Raw genomic sequence first — 8,611 nt, 5'->3', positions numbered from 1 at the left:
GGAGTTTGGGCAGCCAGTTCTCATGGTGCACATCGATTCTAATGACGTAGGAAGAAAGAGTGAGGAGGTCCTGAAGAGTGAGTATAGACAGCTTGGTAGGAAGTTAAAAAGCATGACCCGGAGGGTGGTAATCTCAAGATTCCTACCTGTGCCAGGTGCCAGTGAGGGTAAGAATAGGATGCTCTGGAGGCTGAACACGTGGTTGAGGAACTGGTGTTGGGGTCAGGGTTTCAGATTTCAGGATCATTTGGATCTCTTCTGGGGCAGGTGGGACCTGTACAAGAGAGACGGGTTACACCTGAACTACAGGGGGAACAATATCCTTGCAGGGAAGTTTGTTAGTGCTATTGGGGGTGAGAGAGGGTTAAACTAGATTTGCAGGGGAGTACCAGAGTAAATAGTGGAGCGGGGATGAAAATAAATGATGTTAATGTTTCATGCGAAGTCACAAATAGCAGGGTTGCGTGTGGTGGTAATGATCTTAAGAGGTGTATTTTGAGGAAGGCTGACGAGCTGAAGGCGTCGATTGACACGTGGAAATATGACATTGTAGACATTAGTGAAACTTGGCTGCAGGAGGGGCAGGAGGGGCTTAATGTTCCAGGTTTCCGAAGTTTCAGACGTGACAGAGGCAGAAGGATGAAGGGTGGGTGGGTAGCATTGCTAGTCGGGGAAAATGCTAAACCAGTGCTCAGGCAGGACAGATTAGAGGGCCTGTCTACCGAGGACATATGGGTGGAGCTAAGAACCAGGAAAGGTATGACCACACTAATGAGGTTGTATTTTAGACTACCCAATAGTCAGCGAGAATTGGAGGAACAAATCTGCAGAGAGATAGAGGACAACTGCAGAAAACATAAATTTGTGATAGTTGGGGATTTTAATTTTCCACGTATTGATTGGGACTCCCATACTGTTAAAGGCCTAGACGGGTTAAAGTTGTAACATACGTCCAGGAAAATTTTCTAAATCACTATAGAGAGATACCGACGAGAGGATGCAATATCAGATCTCTTATTAGGAAACGAGTTAGGACAGGTGACGGAAGTGTGTGTAGGGGAGCACTTTAATTCCAGTAATCACAACATTAGTTTCAACTTGATCATGGATGAAGGTAGATCTGGCCCTCGGGTTGAGTTTCTAAACTGGAAAAATGCTAAATTTGAAGAAATGAGAAACGATCTAAAAAGCGTGGATTGGGACAGGTTGTTCGCTGGCAAGGATGTCGTTGGTAAATGGGAGGCCTTCGAATGAGAAATTCCGAGAGTGCAGAGTTTGTATCTTACTGTCAGGATTACAGGCAAAGTAAATAAGGATATGGAACCTTGCTTCTCTGGCGATATTGGAACTCTAATAAAGAAGAAGAGAGAGATGTATGACACGTATAGGAAACAGGGAGCAAATAAGGTACCCGGGGAGTACAAGTTCAAAAAATAAGGAAGAAATCAGGAGGTCTAAAAGAAGTCATAAGGTAACTTTGGCAATAAACGTGAAGGTTAACCCAAAGAGCTTCTACAGGTGTATTAAGAGCAATAAGGGATAAAATTGGTCCTCTTGAACATCAAAGTGGTCGGCTTCGTATGGAACCAAAATAACTGGGGGAGAACTTAAATGGGTTTTTACGTCTGTATTTACTAAGGAAACTGGCATGGAGTCAACAGAAATAAGTCAAACAAGTAGTGAGGTCATGGAACCTATTCAGATTGAAGAGGAAGAGATGCTTGCTATATTGAGGAAAAGCAGAGTTAATAAATCCCCAGGACCTCACAGGGTATTCCCTCGGCCATTGAAGGAGACTAGTTTCGAAACTGTAGTGGCCCTGGCAGATGTATTTAAAATACCGTTATCTACGGGTGAGGAGCCGGAGGATTGGAGGAAAGCTTTTGTTGTTCCGTTGTTTAAACAAGGTTCGAAAAGTAATCCGGAAAATTATAGGCCGGTAACTTTGACGTCCATTCTAAGTAAATTATTGGAAGGAGTACTAAGATATAGGATCTACAAGTATTTTGATAGACAGGGACTATTAGGGAGAGTCAACACGGATTTGTGCGTGGTAGGTCATGTTTAACATATCTATTAGATTTTTTCGAGGAGATTACAATTAAAGTGGATGAAGGGAAGGCAGTAGTTGTTATCTACATGGACTTCAGTAAGGCCTTTGACAAAGTCCCGCATGGGAGGTTAGTTAGGAAGATTCAGTCGCTGGTTATACATGGAGAGTTAGTAAATTGGATTAGATATTGGCTCACTGGGAGAAGTCAGAGAGTGGTAGTGCTTCTCTGAGTGGAGGCCTGTGTCTGGTGATGGGCCACAGGATCCATGCTGAGTCCATTGTTATTTGTCATCTATATCAATGATCTGGATGATAATGTGGTAAATTGGATCAATAAGTTTGCTGATGAGACAAAGATTGGAGGTGTAGTGGACAGTGAGGAAGGTTTTCAAAGCTTGCAGAGCTACCTGGACCAACTGGAAAAATGGGCTGAAAATGGCAGATGGAGTTTAATACAGACAAGTGTGACGTATTGCATTTTGATGGAAAAACTAAGATAGAACATACAAGGTAAATGGTAGGGCACTGAGGAATGCAATAGAACAGAGGGATCTAGGAATGCAGATACAACATTCCCGAAAAGTGGCGTCAGAGGTAGTTAGGGTAGCAAAGAGAGCTTTTGGTACATTGGCCTTTATAAATCAAAGTACTGAGTATAAAAGTTGGAATGTTATGTTGAAGTTGTATAAGGCATTGGTGAGACCGAATTTGGTGTATTGTGTGCCGTTTTGGTCACCAAATTACATGAAGAATATTAAAAACGTTGAAAGAAAGCAGAGAAGTTTTACAAGGAGGTTGCCAGGATTTCAGAAACTGAGTTACCGGGAAAGGTTGAAATAGGTTAGGACTTTATTCCCTGGAGCTTAGAAGAATGAGGGAAGACTTGATAGAGGTATATAAAATTATGATGGATATAGACAGAATGAATGCAAGCAGGGTTTTTTTTCCACTGAAGTAAGATGAGAAAGAGAAACAGTTCATATGGGTTAAGGGTGAAGGGAGAAAAGGGTAAAGGGAACATTAGGGGTGGGGGCGAACTTCTTCACACAGAGAGTGGTGGAAGTGTGGAATGAGCAGCCAGTTGAAGTGTTAAATGTGGGCTCACTTTTAATGTTTAAGAAAACCTTGGACAGGTGCATTGATAAGAGGTGTATGGAGGGATCTGGGCCAGGTGCAGGTCGGTCGGCAGAAAAATGGTTCAGCACAGCCAGGAAGGGCCAAAAGGCATGTTTCTGTGCTATAATGTTCTATGGTTTTATGGTTCTACGTGTAGATATAAATGCTAGAAAAGCTCAGGAAAATTCATTGGAACGATGTGGCAACAAACAGGCGAAAACACAAGACTAAAATTCACTGACTAATATACAGCGAGGCAGAAGATAGGTGGGGCAAAATAAGACAGAAGCGGCAACAAAACAGGCAATAACGAGAAACAGGTGAGAGGCAGAGTACTCAGTAATATAGGGGCCGGAGTAGGGCAGGAGCTGGGGCAGGGAATAATGGGGCATGAAAACAAACATGACGTAGTAGGATAGTTTGTTATTGTAAATTGTCCTGTGATTGCGCTTCGGTCAAAACAGTGAGCTGCTGGGTGGTGCGGCTCGTTCGGCCAGAATGTTCTGTTACGCACTGTATCTGTGAATGATTGAATGAATGAATGAATACATAAATAAATAAATCTGTAGGTAGATAGATAGGTAGATGTATACATACATACGTAGACAGACAGACAGTTAGATAGATAGATATAAAGACAGATAGATAGGTAAATGCGTAAACACCAAATAAATACGTGTTGTCGCCGAAAGCGTGCTAACAATTCCGCTCTATCCCCAGCACAATCCTTATTGATTTGATTTGATGCAAATGGAGCTGTATGCTTGTTTCTACGTGTGCCATATAGAACAAATATTTAATAATATTTAATGTATTCTATTTTATGTTCATTGATTTTTCTGTTTTAGTGTTTTATAATGCGCTTGACTATTCCAGCATTTTCAAAGAGGTTTTAAAGATGTTTCACATGTTAATTGTTCCAGTAAACCAAGTGCGGGAGTCATTTGCCCGATTGTTCAAATAACTTCTATCTTATGCACAGGAATCATTTTCTCTAATGTCGCGCACGTTGCTCTGTATAGTCTAAAAATAGAGTGATTATCCAGCCCAGGAAAAGATTGACACCATTCAACCAACATAAAAACCTCATTAATGACGAAGTAGGATTTCTGCACCAAATTCTTGAAAAAGATCAGCCGGTCAGGCAACCGCAATTAATTTGTGTGAAATGTTACTTAAGTCGCTGTGTGTGTGTGTGTGGAGCTAAGGCAGTCGTCTTATCAGTCACACTCTCCATAAAGACTACGCTATTCATCAGCCAATATAAACCTTTAACATAATTAAACGGGTCTCTGTAGTCATCTTACACTTTTTTTACGCTTCAGCAACTCTTTAATCTTTTAAACTCTTGACTTTAATCACCACATCTCTGAACTGATTCCACGATCTGCAGAGTCACTTTCAAACTCATGTCCTCGGTATTATTTATGTATTTATCCATTATCCCTTTATACCTTTGTTTTTTATTTATGATTGATTGAATTTAATTGATTTGTCATTCATGCAAGTTTTATTTATTTCTCTGTGTATTTGTGTATCTATCCATTTTTTTATTCGTGTCTATTTCTCTTTGTGCTTCTCTGTCTTTGTGTGTAATTTTTCACCGCATCTATTGTATTTCTTTATTCTACTGTGAAAACCTGTAAGAAAATGAAACCCATAGTCACTTATGAAGATGTGCACATACTTCGATAACAAATTTACCTTCAACTCTGAAGATAACCATGAGTTACAGAAACTAATGTGTGGGTGTGGTGGGTGGTGACGGTGGTGTCAGGGCGGGAATTGAGACCGATGACCGTCATTCAGGAACAAACGGAAGCGATGGAGAGAATGGTCAAGTCACGGGGAAACATCCCTGCAATGTCACTCTCCCAATGGTGAGAAGTCTTGGCCGAAACAAACTGAGAATGTTGATCTCCCTCCCACAGGGATGGTTGTAAATGAAGTGCAGACGTGCAGGACGACGAGGAATAGAAGGTGCTGGTGCTGGCGGAGGCGGGGGAAGGGGGTGGTGGGAGGTGAGTGCCGACGGCCTAAGAACGCTCTGAAAAGTGGAATAAGAAGTCGGAGTCGATTTAACTATAATTCTGATTCAGGCTCTTGGCGACCATTCCCCCTAACGTACTGCCAGAGGCCGAGTAAAGAAAAGACATGGTAGATCTATCGCTGTTTCCACTTTTATTTAGAGTTGTGTTACACAAGTTCCAATCACAGCACAGGAGATCGCTCCTGATTCTACGCACAGTGGTAGTTCAGATACAGCACACTGGGGACAGTCGTACACAGAATTATCCGTCACAAAAGATGGTTTATTATTGCCAACTGTCCTGAAATTATTAAACATTCTGATTGTTTCCATAAGCGAACATTACTACACAATTACATTGCAATGGGCTGCTATACAGACCCAGTCATTGCTTCACTGCATTAAACAAGAACAAACAACCCGCGTGTGCTGCCAGCCGGCACACTCTCACTGCGCACAGGCGGACGAAGAGATGGTGTTGCGCAGCGGCGAGCTCAGCGAGCTGTGGCTCACGCTGCAGGAATAGCTCGAGCCCTTGTTCCAGGCAGCGACGGGAACCCGCAGGTAACTGCTCAGTCTGTAGATCTGGTCGGTGTCCAGGGACCTGGCGCCTGTCGTCACCCCGCTCTCCGTCTCGACTCCATCCACGGTCCAGCGTAGCGCTACCAAGCCCGACCACTCACCAGACAGGAGAGAGTGGCCGAACCCGTGCCCGATTCCTCCGGAGAAGGAGGGAGGAGGAGAACCGACGGCTTCCGGGAATCGCTACCTGTTGTAAAGAGCAGACGGAGAGGAATAGAAACAATATTACTTCATAGACTGTTCAGAGATAGAAACACCAGCGCCGGAATTAACACAGACGTTGGGACGCACTATACGGCACATTTGACCCCTCGGGTACAAATCTTTGAGTGAAGAGTTGCAGGATTATTCTCAGCCTTGTGCGGTTACGAGGTGACATCATTTATTTCAAAATAAAACCTTTTTTGAATCCACTCTGCTCTCGGCATTACATTATATTAAAAGATAACTTCAACACTACTCAAACTCTTCGCTAAACCCCACACCTTGTCCATATGATTGGTCTCTTTAGTCAGACCAGTTCTTTGTTGTTCTCCAATAACTACCCAAATCTTGAACTCTTAGGACAGTAACTGAGAATACTACACCTTCAGTTGTTAACAGAATGAAGGCTCCTTGGGATGTCCCGAGGTCGGGAAAGCTCAGTGAATATCCAAGACTCGGTATCCAGTGACTGAAGAGGAAATGATGGAAAAAAGAACAGACCTGTGAACCAGTGAGAAGCGGTAAGAGGTGAAACTACTCGTTCAGACTCTGATTGCATTTCGAACCCCTGGTTACCCGGTCTATTGCCGCTTTACTCTGTGACCAGCCTGTTTTCTACATAGCTCCTTCCCCTAGTGTGTATTATTTTTAAAGTTTGATGTTCTTCTCCTGTGTTTTATACAATCATATTGACGCGGTTCCTAATCACAGACTCTGAATTGCGTTAACTTGAAACTGTGAACATCCTGCCCTGTGGTCCAATATTTACCGCACCCAGAAATATTATGGAATATTCGCGACAAACATGTTCTCAGAGGTGGTGAATGAAGAGGGAAGGGTAGATCCCATGTTTGTGGTATCGATCATTTCCCCAAATTATGTATGAACATTGTTCAAGACAGCATGGGACAGAGCGATAGGATCGACAGTCAAGATTTTTTCCCCATGGCAGAAATCGAAGCTAAGAGGAGTGAAATTTACTGGAGAAGTTCGGTGAATGTTTACTTTTATTCAGAGTGAAGGGTGCATGAGGTTGGAGGCAGATTCGATAGGGGAGTCTAAGAAACTGCTAGATGGACACATGAGTGTGCCTAGAATGGAGGGATATGGAGTATTTGTAGAGAGCAGGGTTTGGTTTAATTTGACACAATAGAGGCGCCGCTGTAATAAGATTATTGAATGGTTCTCTGATACGATAAGATGGACGATTGACATCAAAATCTACATCCTTCTCATTCGACGAGGCCTAAAATGTTAAAGAAAAGGGATGTCGGAAAGTATTGAATTTTGCTACACCAACTGAAATAGATCAAAAGTATCCAAAAAAATTGTTCAGAGGTCAAACGAACATAAATCTGATTGTTTGGGGCTGACTCGATGGGATTAACAGCCCCTTGTGCCAGACAGAAACGAATGGAACCTCTTCCAGGCTTTCCCCGTAAGGGCTTTTATCCGGCTGTGGGGAATGAGAGTGGCTGCAGTCTGAATTGTTCGTAACAGAAAGAGGGAGTCACTTATTCTTAATATCCAGGATGGTGCCTGGACCGATGATAACTCCACTATCCCACGCTGCACAGTAATAGACAGCGGACTCCCCGGACTCCAAACGGCTGATGGTCAGGATGTGACTGTTGCTGGAGGTGTCTCTGGACGGTTGAAAAAGGTCTGTGATCCCCGTCCCTCGGTATATATCATTGTCCGTCTCATGTACCATCACCCACTGCGGTCTCTCCCCGGGACGCTGTCGGTACCAGTTCATGTGGAAACTGCCAACATTACCGTTCTGTATCCGACACTCCAAGCGGACAGTTTATCCGGCGGAAACAGGTCCGGACATTGGGGTCTGATTGAGCTCTGGGGCCGCGTGGATATCTTAAATAAAGCACAATAAAACCACTGGGTGATTTGGAGCAAAATAAAGATCAGCAGTAATCCCAATTTAAACGGATAGTCCGTGCGTGGGCCATCCAACTCTCACCTGGTAAATGGTCCAGCAGAACCCACAGGAGATGCAACGCTGGAGGCATTCCTCCGGATAGGTGCAGACAATGCAAAAAAAATTCCGACCGAACCATGCGTTATTCTGCAAACTTCGGTAACCTCTCCAGTTCCAGATTCTACAAACTGGGGTCTCCGGGTCTGTTTATTAATTGGGATGTAAATGAGTGGGCGGCGCCACGGAAAGAAGGTGGGCGGAGATTGACTTGCTGACCTTCGCAACCATTGAATGGCCACCTTGCTGATTTTTAAAACCTTCACCACTAATTTCAAGATTGTTTTATCTTCAGTTGTATCACATATCCAGGCTTGTAGAACATCGGAGAATTATCAGGCTAAACTGATTTCAGACATTGTTTCTGCTGCTTCCCTCAGGAACAATAGGTGTGGGTGGTAGTGGCACTCAGCCCCTTGACTCAGCTCAGAATGGCTACTGAGAACAAAACCTTTCAAGGTCACATCAAATTTCTACAAAGTCTCGATGCCATCCCAGAATTACCTCTACAATGCATCGGTTCTTATCTGAGAATCTGTCATTTCTGCAGAAAACGAGTCGCTGCTTTGCTTGTGAGGGACTAAAGGTTGTCACTGAAATGCGTAACTCCCAAACGACAAGTGTTTTTTTTTCA

The 8,611-nt window shown here is 43.4% G+C and overlaps 1 pseudogene; it reads right to left on the bottom strand.

The window, feature by feature from the left end:
- Nucleotides 1-5,645: 5,645 nt before the first annotated feature.
- LOC132400079 (immunoglobulin lambda-1 light chain-like) lies at nucleotides 5,646-8,011 on the bottom strand (annotated as a pseudogene).
- Nucleotides 8,012-8,611: the final 600 nt, after the last annotated feature.

The sequence above is a fragment of the Hypanus sabinus genome, chromosome 9 (assembly GCF_030144855.1).
Source record: "Hypanus sabinus isolate sHypSab1 chromosome 9, sHypSab1.hap1, whole genome shotgun sequence".
NCBI classification, from domain to species: Eukaryota; Metazoa; Chordata; class Chondrichthyes; order Myliobatiformes; family Dasyatidae; genus Hypanus; species Hypanus sabinus.
This window is presented reverse-complemented; position numbering and strand designations above follow the sequence as displayed.